We start from the raw sequence: 12,557 nt of genomic DNA, 5'->3' as shown, positions 1-12,557 counted from the left end.
GAGAGGGGTGTTCCCATCCAGTCTCTCTCTCTTTTTTTTTAAGATCTTTATTTTTTCCATTATAGTTGATTTATGGTGTCCTGTCAATTTCTACAGTACAAATTTCTTTTGCTCACATTACCCTCCATCATGTTCCATTAAAAGTGAATAGATATGATTCCCTATGCTATATAGCAGGATCTCATTGCTTATCCACTCCGAATGCATTATTTTGCATCTACTAACCCCAAACTTCCAGTCCCTCCCACTCCCTTCCCCTCCCTCCTTGGCAACCACAACTCTATTCTCCAAGTAAATGAGTTTCTATTCTGTGGAAAGGCTCATTTGTGCTGTATATTAGTTTCCAGATATGTGATATCATGTATTTGTCTTTCCGACTCACTTCCTTTAATATGAGTCTCTAGTTCCATCCATGTTGCTGCAAATGGCATTATTTTGTTCATTTTTATGGCTTAGTAGTATTCCATTGTGTATAGATAGCACATCTTCTTAATCCATTCATCTGTTGAAGGACATTTAGGTTGTTTCCATGTCTTGGCTATTGTAGATAGTGCTGCAATGAACATGTCGGTACATGTGTCTTTTTCAAGGAAAGTTTTGTCTGGATATATGCCCAAGAGTGGGATTGCTGAGTCATATGTTAGTTTTGTATTTAGTTTTCTGAGGTACCTCCATACTGTTTTCCATAATGGTTGTACCAAAAAAAATATGATACCTTTTAAAATCACACCCCCAAAAATTAAATACCTAGGAATAAACCAGACTAAAGAGATGAAAGACTTATATGCTGAGAACTATAAAACATTAATCAAGGAAATTAAAGAGGATTCAAAGAAATGGAAAGATATTAAATGCTCCTGGATTGGAAGAATTCATACTGCAAACTACCATAATACCCAAAGCAATCTATAGATTCAATGCAATCCTTATCAAATTACCTATGATATTTTTCATAGAACTAGAACAAACAATTCAAAAATTTATATGGAAAATTTAGACCCAGAATTGCCAAAGCAATCCTGAGAAAAAAAAAATAACCAAGTAGGAGGCTTAAGTCTCCCAGACTTCAAACAATATTACAAAGCTACAGTAATTAATCAAGATACTGGAGTTCCCGTCGTGGCGCAGTGGTTAACGAATCCGACTAGGAACCATGAGGTTGCAGGTTCGGACCCTGCCCTTGCTCAGTGGGTTAACGATCCGGCGTTGCCGTGAGCTGTGGTGTAGGTTGCAGACGCAGCTCGGATCCCGCGTTGCTGTGGCTCTGGCGTAGGCCGGTGGCTACAGCTCCGATTCAACCCCTAGCCTGGGAACCTCCATATGCCGTGGGAGCGGCCCCAAAGAAATAGCAAAAAGACAAAAAAAAAAAAGATACTGTGGTACTGGTACCAAAACAGACGTACAGACCAATGGAACAGAATAGAGAACCCAGAAAAAACCCAGACGCCAACAGTCAGTTAATCTTCAACAACGAGGCAAGAATATAAAATGGGAAAAAGACAGTGTTTTTAACAAGTGGTGCTGGAAAAACTGGACAGCCACATGTAAATCAATGAAACTGGAACACATCCTCACACCATGCACACATTTCTTTATTTATTCTCTGTCTTAGTGGACACTTACATATTTATACCCTCATGTTGGGTATTAGCTCACCAGTGAATCAGGATAAGCTGCCTTTAATGGCTTGCAGGATAGTTGAAGAGTAAGGCTTTTCAGTTTGTCATCCCCAACTTAGGGCAAAATTGTGCCCAGTGCTATTTCCCTAGGACCTAGCATAATGTCTAGCATATAGTCAATGTTCAATAACTGCCAAGTGAATAAATGATTAAATGACTAATTGAGTGTATAGAAATAACTCGAACATAAGGTGAGAAGTACTAAGAGCCATCAGGAACAGCAGATTTCATGTTCTGGGTGTTCATAGATCTTTGTTGGATTCCAAAGTGTCCATGAAACCGATGTTAACCCTCTCAGCTCAGACTCTAGAAGTCTTTGGTCCTAGAGCTAATCCTAACACAATGTCTATTTCTGTGATCTTGATCAAATCACAGAGACTTTCTAGGTTTTGTTTGTAAAATGAAAATTGTATACTGTCACCACAGAGGCCAGAGTGACAGTATAAATGCAGGAAGTAGAATAAAGGCAAGATAATGGGGGCTTGTAGAGATGGTACAATCTTGAAAGCTTCCCAGTCTGGAAGGGCTCACCTGTTTTCAATCTAGCAGATTATTTCCAATGCATGAATAAGAACTTAATGTTGTAGATCTTCCACATTTTTAAGAGAAATTCATATTTTTCAACTTTTAAAGTTTTCCAGTATTTAAATGTTAGCTACCAATTCAAAAATTTGTTTAAAAAGGCAAATCAAATCAATCTGTCTCTGGACAAGATCTGGTCCACAGGTCACTAGTATTTTACTTATAGATTAGATGATCTTCAATATTCTAATAATCTCCAGTTCTTTGTTTTGTTGCATGTCAAACTAGTATTGCTAAAGTTGGGAAACTATGTAGCTAATATTGGAGTGATCCCTTATTTTTCCCCAAATATCTCTCAGTCAACTTTTACTTATGAAGTCTGTGCTGATGGTTTTCCATAAAGATATGGTCTATGATGTCACAATATAAATATTGCTTCCTGAAATTCTTGAAGGATAGCTAATATTTGAAAATCATGCTGACATCTAGAATTGCTGCTAACCACATATAGAAGGACAAAAGTAAAGATTTTATCTTTATTAGGGCTCTCTATTCAGTTTATCTTGCAATCTTTTTACAGACTATTTTTTCCAGAGATATGCCCTTAATTGAAGGTTGAGAGCTTAGAACTGACTGGAAGAGGTTCTTGGCTTTCCCATCATACATTTCTCTCTGGTCTGGGTATCCATTACAATGAGCTGACTGTTTTAGAACAGTAGATGCCTTTTATTATTGCTGACATAGATCTTGGTTTTTTCCCCCCACATTTGCACCATGTAGATTGATTTCTTTTATGTTTATTCAGCTAAAACTTGTATGCCTGAGAGAAATTGAAATGGTATGCCATTTGTTATTTTACCTGGCCGTACCTTTAAATAACACCTGTTTTTTATTGAATATTTGCAAAATAATGTATTTTTAAAATTTATAGGAAAACAATCTGGTAGCATATTACAGTATTTTCATCTGTTGACCTTATACTGTACTTCTCTACTTCCTTTGTAAGATGCACTTTTTAGAAAGGGGGGATTCATAGGCTTCCTTTTACTTTCCTATAACACGGTGTGCCTTCACTAATTTATCATCATGGCAGGTTTCCCTAGTACTTTTTGAACTAAAAATTAAAACAAATTTTAGTATGGAATAGCATGGTATAGGCTCTGAGTTAGATTATCTGTATGTGACTTTCATCTGTTTCTACAACTTGCTGTGTGATTTGGGGCAAGTTACTTAACCATGCTGAACCTCAGTTTCCTCATCATACTACTGTTTTAAAAATTAACTATGAAAATTAATAGTACATGGTATACAGTAGTTATTCTGCAATTTGCTATCATTTTCATTATTATTATTTTAAACTCTCTTGGGAAGAATAGCATTAGGCCACAAGTTGCCTTAGATGACATTTTACGGAATAACATTTGCACAGCATTGTCCCCTTTTCCCAAAATCTCACATGCCCTTTTTGCTTTCTTTCTGTATTTCATTGTCCTCTCTCCCTGTTTTCTTACCTGTCCCAACTCATTCTTGAATATTTGAGTTACCACTAAGTGCATGATGTGGGCAAAAGACCATGAAAACAAAAGAGATTCGAAAGTGATCAAAAGAAACTCTGTCTCCTCTCTCAGGGGACTTGCAGGATGTTGGAGGTAGGAGGCAGGAAGGAGGCAGCCATTAATCCAACAATGGCATGAGTATACAATTACAAACTGTGACAGCTAACCACAATTAATGAACACCTAAATTTACCCTTGCTCAGGGAACTGTGAAGCATAATAACATTAGCAAGTAATATTTATAAGATGTTTACCTCTTGCAAAGCACTTGTACTTCTGCTTTATTTGAACCATATAATGGTGGTTGGTGTTGTGATGTAGATATTACCAATTCCCACTTTAGAGAAAAAGAAACTGAAAAGTTAAATGACTTGCTTAGAGTCACATAATAGTCTTATCAAAAGCCTTAAAGCAGGATCTTCTGTCTATAGCCTCTCTAGTCTTTCTAATAATCTGCAAAATAAGAATTTTTGTAGTTGCCAAACTTGCTTAGCAGCTTCTGGTAATGACTGTGTCTCTTAAGGGACTTATATTCAAATGATATTTTGGGGCCCAAGCTCTAGGCTTTAATTTCTGGATAGACCATGTGACCAGGTTACCTCTAAACTGTGGTTCTAATCCCAGCCAGCTCCTCCCAAAGCGTAAATGCCAAAGAAGGCCAGAGAGATTATAGCTCTGATTTATCAGGACCCACCGCTGCTTTTGGGAAAGCCTATTTAAGGTCCACATAAGCCTATTTCCCATCCACCTTGGTTGCCAGCCTCTCTGCCAGAATCCCTATTGTTGCCCCCACTCCCAGTCTTATTTTTCTCTCAGTTTACAAAGGTAAAAAGACAATAGTAGAAAAATGTCCATTTCTTTCCAGCAGAGTTGGAATTCTGAAAAACGTGGAACAGAGTTACAAAGCCACAAGCTATGGCTTCACCAAGTAGAAATTTCATTCTTCCAGGTATGTGTGCATCTTCTTCCCTGGGCACAGTGATGCCTGAGATGGCCTCATATTTCAGGAAATGACACAATACTAGGTCACCTCACCTAAGGTACATGCTCAGAGGGATATCCAGGGAAGCTTTGCCCATTATTCCCATGGCTATACCTTTAAACAGTCCATCATCATATTGGCTTGCTTGCTTGATAGGAAAATGTAGCTCTGACAGGTGATTCTGTTTTGTTACATTCAGAAGGCTCATAAGCAGCCAGGTAACACAGGGCAGCCTCAACTGGTTTTAGGGATCAGCCCTGAGCATGCTCCCCTCCCTATCCTTGAGACTGCCTGGCAGTTATATAGCCACAACACCAAAGCTTAGTATCAATCGCCCTAGATGAAATGAGCACCCTCTTCAAACAGGAGATTTTGCCTTTACTTTTAGCAAACTTTCTCATGAGTTGTTTTGGAAAGGAAATATGACTTCTAGTCATGGCTCCCAAAAGAGTTGTGACATTTTGGATTTGAAAGAGCTTTAGTTAAGTGCCTTCATTTACTGAAAATAAAACTGGTAAATAATAACCCCTCAGAGATATATATGTATGGATCCTTAGAATCTGTGAAAATGTTACCCTGCATGGCAAAGGGACTTTGCAGATATGATTAAGCTTAAGGACCTTGAGATGTGGAGATTATCTTGGATTATCCTCATGGGCCAAATTCCCAGTCCCTACAAATACAAGAGAAAGGCAGAAGAGGAGATCAAAGAGATGCAGCATGAGAAGGGGTCTACCAGTGATTGCTGGCTTTGAAGATGGAGAAAGAGGACATCCAGCCAAAGAATATAAGTCCTGTAGGAGTCAGAAGTGGCCTCCCCTTACAGGCAGCTGGACAATAGGAACCTTGGTCCCACAACAGCTGGGAATTAAATTTTACCAACAATAAAAATGAGCAAAAACAAAAAAACAAAGCAAGCAAACAAACAAACAAAAGAATTCTCCCCTAGAGTCTCTAGAAAGAAATAGAGCCCTGCCTAAATTTTGATTTTAACCCAGTGAGACCCATGTTGGATTCCTGACCTACAGAAACGAATGTAATGTATTTGCGCTGTTTTAAACTGTGAAATGTATGGTTATTTGTTCCAGCAGCAATAGGAAATGGATACAGGCATACAGAGGGAAAGAGACTTGGCCAGTGTCACATACGCACGTTATAGCCCAGCTGGGAGCTGTACTCAGGACACTTGACCACTTGTTGCTCTAGAACTTCCCAATCATCCCAACTTCATTTACTCTCTAACACATCACTTGAGCTCTTTCTCTTATCTTGGTGATCATCTCTCAAACATGCCTGATTCTGTCTTACTTCCGTAGTTGGTTTCGTATCATCTGTCTCATTCTCTAGAATGGAAGCTCCTTGAGTACAAGGATTTTGTCTGTATTGCTTACTATTTAACACTTAGTTACCAGCACAGCACTGCACATGGAGTAAGGCTCAATAAAATCTGATTTTTAAAAAAAGGAAGAATTAAAGAGTGAGTGAATGAATAAACACTATGTAAAATCAATGGAAATGGAACTATTATGCTAAAAGAGGTTTCATAAATTTATGCTCAAATCTTTAATATGTGATGAAACCTGAGACTGAGAAAGTCACAGGTTCAGTTCTTAGCAGATCCAGAGCAGACCCAAGGCCTCTTGATCAGCTGGACAGCACATTCCCTTTTTTAATTTGATGTCCACCAAAATATCAAATTTTTTTCTTCTTTTTATCACCACACCTGCAGCATATGGAAGTTCCCAGGCTAGGGGTTAAATCAGACCTGCAGCTGAGGCCTATACCACAGCCACACCAGCAAAGGATCTGAGCCACATCTGCAACCTACACCACAGCTTGCAGCAGGTCAGGTATTGAACCTGCATCCTCACAGAGATAAGTCGGGTTCTTCACCTGCTGAGCCATGATGAGAACTCCAAAGTGTCACATTTTAAAAGCAGTGTGGACGTAAGTGGATGCTTGCAACCAAAGTGTAGAAGCTGAAACTGATACAACCTGGGTGTATATATTGCTGAAGATACACTGGGGCAATACCTGTCCTGAAATTGTTTGCCTTTTACATTTTTTTTCTGTATTAGTTCAGATAGACCACAGGCGATTCAAGCAAACACTTTCATTCATTCCTGAAAAAAGATTGTAAAGGTCTTTAGGAGGAACAGGTTTGGCAGTTCCATCCAGCATCCTGATTGTGCTGGTCTGGACTAAAAGGCATTGACTGCCTGTCTGGATGGCGACTGAAGTCTGGCTTTTAAAATCTACTTCTAAGTGGCTCATATGTTCCTTCTTCTTTTTTGATTTTACATACTTAGTGTACAACCTTTTAATGACCATCTCCATGTGTTTTAGTCAAATCTTCTTGTTTGTGGGTTTTTTATGCTATAAAAAAATTGGAATTGAGCAATTCCTTATCTATAAATTTCATCACCAGATATCTATTGCAAATCCTCCAGGATCAAGAACAGAGATGCCAGCCTGGAGGAGACTTTTAGACCTAGACCAAGGGCACCCTGCTGCAACTGTCAAGGATAAGTGCTTGAAGGGGTCTCCCTGAGAGGGTCACAGCAAGGCCACTGACCCCTTGTAGAGTCAGGCCACAGGCCAAGGTGGAGTTTGCACTCCTGTGTATACTCAGTGCTTTAGGCTAAGTGTTTGCGTCTCCCCAAAATTCATATGTTGAGACCTAACCCCCAATATAAGGGTATTTGGAGGTAGGGCCTTTGGGAGGTAATTAGGTCATAAGGTAGAATTAGTGCCCTTATAAAAGAGACCCCAGAGAGCCCCCTCTCCCCTTCCTCCATACGAGGACATAGTGATAAAATGGCCTGTAACCCAGAAGAGGTTCCTTACCAGAACCTGACCACAATGGACCCTGGTCTTGGGCTTCCAGTCTGCAGAACTTTGAGAAATAAATTTAAGTTATTTATAAGCAAGGCAGTTCATCTTTCTTTGTTATCACGGCCCAAAGAGAATACAATACTTGCTTTTCTTATTTTTACCTTTTTTAAAAAACATTTGGGACACATTTATTAGAATATAATTCTAGGAGTTCCCTTCATGGCTCAGTGGTTAACGAATCTGACTAGGAACCATCAGGTTGCGGGTTTGATCCCTGGCCTTGCTCAGAGGGTTAAGGATCTGGCATTGCCATGAGCTGTGGTATAGGTCGCAGACACAGCTTGGATCTGGCACTGTTGTGGTTCTGGCAAAGGCCAGCATCAAGAGGTCCGATTAGACCCCTAGCCTGGGAACCTCCATATGCTGCAGGTGTTGCCCTGGAAAAGACAAAAAAGACAAAAAAAAAAAAAAAAAAAAAAAAAAGGAAGAAAAGAAAAGAATGTAATTCTAATGAAGTTAGAGATCTTTGACTTCTTTGCTCATGGATGTATCCAAGGCACCTCAGAAGTCATCTGTTGTATAACTGCAAGGCTATGTCTTCAGGAAACACACTTAAGATACCTGATTTTCTATGTAACATTTTCCTTTGATTTACACATTCTTCCTCACTCTTCCAACACTGGTTCCATCTCCATTTCTTCCCTGGGAAAACAAAAACAAACAAACCAAACAAAAGCAAAAACAAAACCTTTACCCCTCTGTGCCAAGGATAAGCGAACCAAGACACTTTAAAAATGGCAAATAAAGGGAAAGACAGGTAAAACATCAATTTCTAGCTGTGAGTGACCCGAGTCTTATTGGATTCCTCTCTTTCTGGTCCTGTACTGCCATTTCCACTTCTGTCAGGCAGTATCTTCTGTTGGGCCGGGAGGCCAAGTCAGATATGTTTTCTGGGCTGTCTGGAAGCATAGTCCGTGCCCAGGCTGGCAGCTTCTATCAGCGTAGCTCCCTCTGTGTGCTTCACCTCAGTGTCCCTCGGCCTCCTGCCTGCATTGAGGAAGCAGCAGCCGCAGCCGGGCTCCCACGGGTGAGAGCCACAAATCAAATTGTCGTTCCTTTCATAAGCTTGACCCAGGCAGTCACTCCCACGAGGCAAGCATTTTCCAGGAGAGCTTTTTCTATTCTGACAAAGCCCATGAGGCAGCTATTTTGTGAAGAGATTCAATCTAGGTTTCGCATGAGGAAGAAAACTTTCAAATTATACTCTAGGCAGTGTTGACACCAGTTCCAAGTCATGGGAGACTGGCAGGGAGTCCATTCTCATTTCTGCTGCTCACCACCTCAGCCACCTTCAAAAAATGTTTTGACCTCTCTGGGCTTTGGCTCTCCTATCTGTAAAGTGAGAGTTGGTCTAGTGTCAGCTATGATAACATGGAGGCCTGGGATCTGAATTCAGTCTGCACATACATTTTATTTATTCTAAGCAGTTTTTCTGACTTTTTGTTAAAGCAATCATTTTAATGTCTTCCTTAGAGATAGTTGCCCACTAGTCTCTCAGTGGTCTCCCAGCCCATTTGGCTTAAATTGAGTTATACTCATTTGCTTTACCTATTTGTTCTCTGAAGGCATTTCAGTGTACAACCCATGGACTAGATGGCCTTAAACTTTATTCCTGGTTTTAATGGTTTATGATTCCCCAATGCTAAATCACTTGTGAATGAACAGAACATAGAGATAAATTAGACATTTCATGCATTTTTTTCATCAAGACTGTTTCCATTTCACATGCCCTCACTTTTGCATGCATGGTAATCATTTTCAGCAGTAACTCTGTCTTTGTTAAATGTGTGTGACTCGATGGCCCACGAAACAGGAGAGCATGAGGGCTGGTGGCTGAGCAAGGCAAGTCATAGTTTTCAACAGTTTTGAGCATGCAGAAAGGAGAGACTCTGTGGTAGATGGCAGAGTGGCCAGAATTCCACACCCATCCCTGGAGTTTTGTTCACATGACTTTGCAGCTTGTCCCACTGAGGTCAAGTTTGTTTCCCCACTCCATGAATCTGGGCTGATTTGTGACTTTGTTTGGGCAATAGAATGTGGCAGAAGTGATCTGATACCAGTTCTAAGTTAGGCCTCCAGGAGGCCTGCTGTGCTTCCACTCAGTGTCTCAATACCCCGAGAGCTGCCATCTGAACAAGCCTTGGTTAGCTTGCTGGAAAATGAGACATATGTTGCCAACAGTACCCTAGCCAACAGCCTGCCAGCTCTAGAGGCATAGTTGCCTACCTGACCAGCAGGTGACTGCTCTTGCATGAGTGAACCAGACAGACAACAGATCCTGAGCCCAAAGATCATGAACCAAAGAAACAGGGGTTGTGTTGAGCACTAAGTTTTGGTGTGGTTTGTCATGCAGCAGAAACTGGTATAGATCAGTGTACTCTGTTCAATGCAACAAACACTGAACAAGTAGCCTGGGAAAATCCAGCTGAATAAGATACTATCTCTATCCCAAAGAAATGTATGGGTTAGCTGAAAAACAAGAAAACTGAACAGATATTGAAAAGGAAATATTGAGATATGGCAGGTGTCATAAAGAAGGTGCAATTGCAAGTTTAGAGTTTAGATTGGAGGATCAGAGAAGACTTAGTAACGAAGGGGCCATTAGAAGTGGATATTAGATCATGTCTAGAAATTACACAGGTAAAGATGGGGGATGGATTTGTTATTTATGGGGAGAGATAGCTGAATAATAAAGATTCACAGAAATAAGAAGGCAGAGCAGTTTCAACAAGTATTTACTGCATTCCTGTTTTCCTATTCGTGAAACTATGAAGATATACATGATACAAATCTGGAACTGAAATGGCTCATGATCCAATTGAAAAGACAATACCTGACTACATGAAACAAATTATAAAGTAAGGCACAAGTCTTCTTTCAGATCTACCATGCAGGAGGGCAGATCTGAGTAAATGAGTTTACAAGCCTGATGACAATGATCTTTGGGAAGATTACCTAGGGAATCACAGCCAAAATCAGTTTTGAGGGTGAGCAGCATCTTGCCTTCCATGATATTTCCTCTCAGGCCGCAACATATTTTCTGGTGATACCTAAGAAACATATTTCTTGGGTTTCTGTAGCAGAAGGTGATGATAAAAGTTTTCTTGGACATTTAATGATTATTGGCAAGAAATCTCCTGCTGATCTGGGCTTGAATATGGGTTATTATCGAATGGGGGTAAAGGAAGGCATGGAGAGAGACAGTCTGTCTATCATTTTTATTGCCACATTCCTGGAGGTCAGCAGACAAATTGGGATAATTTCTCCTTCTCTAAGCAATAATCTGGTTTGCAAGTGTAAGTGTGTTAAACAATATACTTATCTTTGCCTATGTATGGAGAGACTGAAGAAATAATTTAAAACCCTGTTCATAATAAAATATATTGCTGTATGGTTTATAGTAAAAAAAAAATAAGATGTGAATTAAATGACAACACAAAAGTAACTGATCCTTCTATTAGGGCTACAAGACATCCTGAAAGTAGGGTTCAGTATTTTCCAGAGTTTTCCCATAAGACCTCAATCATTTAAGATGCCTCATGGCCCAGTAAGTTTAGAAAATGTCACATGCTATAAACTGCTTGTGGAGATTAATTTTTCATTTTAACATATAAAGGTTCTGAGGAGCTCTTGCTTTAAAAAGACCAAGGTTAACCCTTTCATTTACCCAGGGACAACTAAAACAAGTCAGCAAAACTTTGACGTAATCTGATCTTTCCCTTTGTCTGGAGAGGGAACCAGTTAGTGGCTAAGTGATTTACTCAAAGTCTCAACCCAGTTATTGGTAAAGACAGATAGGACCCAGGTCTCCCCAACAGATTCTAGGTTAGGAGTATTCTTTCTCAGATTTCTTTTTGCCTCACACAAGGTAATCAGAATACAGTGAATCCATAAGTGGGAGCAAAACAGAGCTTTGCAAGCGAAAACCCTATGGAAGCTCCTTGATAGTGCTGGAACATGGGTGGGTATTGGCCAACAGGGAGAATTGAGACAGGCCAAAAGAAGCGGGGGGCTTTCCAGAGAGCAGATAAAATATTCCTGATAGGACTCACTCTCACCACTGCATCTCCCTCACCCCTGCTGTTTTTCCCCTTTTTATTTTAATAGACTAAATTTTTTCAAGGAGTTTATTTATTTATTTATTTTTGTCTTTTTGCCTTTTCTAGGGCTGCTCCCATGGCATATGAAGGTTCCCAGGCTAGGAGTCTAATCAGAGCTGTAGCCACAGCAATGTGGGATCCGAGCCACATCTGCGACCTACACCACAGCTTATGGCAATGCCAGATCCTTAACCCACTGAACAAGGCCAAGGATCGAACCTGAAACCTTATGGTTCCTAGTCAGATTCATTAACCACTGAGCCACGACGGGAACTCCAAGATTTATTTTTTAATGATTTTTTTTTTCCATCATAGCTGGTCTACAGACTTAAAGGAAACCTTAAGTGAAGGCAAAATTAAGTGGAAGTTACATCAATATCCTATTTGTCCCCCCCCCCCATATGCACAGCTTCTCCCACTATCAACACCCAGCCTCACAGTGGTACAGTGGTTATAATTGATGAATCTACACTGACACGTCATAATCAACCAGAGTCGGTAGTTTACCTTTGGGCTCACCTTTGGTGTTGTACATTCTGTGGATTTAGAAAAATTGATAATGACATGCACTCACCATTATAGTATCATACAGAATGCGTCCCTCTTTGTATTTGCCATAAACGATAAAATCGAAATATAAAAGCAAAATATCTCCACTCTACAAAGAAAGCAAAATCCAACTAGGGAAAGAACTAAATTACATTAGAAATTCAGTTTTATGAATCATTTGGGTTTAGGGTTTTTTGGTAGCAGTGCATTCGTGCCGTGATGTTATCAATAGTATCCAATAATGTAATAGCATAGGGTTCCCTCCTCTCTGCTC

General features: G+C 40.0%; 1 long non-coding RNA gene across 2 annotated transcripts in view; it reads left to right on the top strand.

The window, feature by feature from the left end:
* LOC106505659 overlaps positions 1–12,557 on the top strand; it is a 90,201-nt gene that overhangs the window by 63,086 nt on the left and 14,558 nt on the right. For both annotated transcript variants that reach the window (XR_002337643.1, XR_002337644.1), the window contains one exon: positions 4,626–4,706. This is a non-coding gene — a long non-coding RNA (uncharacterized LOC106505659). Of the gene's footprint in view, positions 1–4,625; positions 4,707–12,557 lie in introns of those variants that run through there.

This window comes from Sus scrofa, chromosome 13 (assembly GCF_000003025.6).
Source record: "Sus scrofa isolate TJ Tabasco breed Duroc chromosome 13, Sscrofa11.1, whole genome shotgun sequence".
In the NCBI taxonomy this organism is placed as follows: Eukaryota; Metazoa; Chordata; class Mammalia; order Artiodactyla; family Suidae; genus Sus; species Sus scrofa.
The sequence above is the reverse complement of the archived record's forward strand: the minus strand, read 5'-3'. Positions and strand labels throughout refer to the sequence as shown.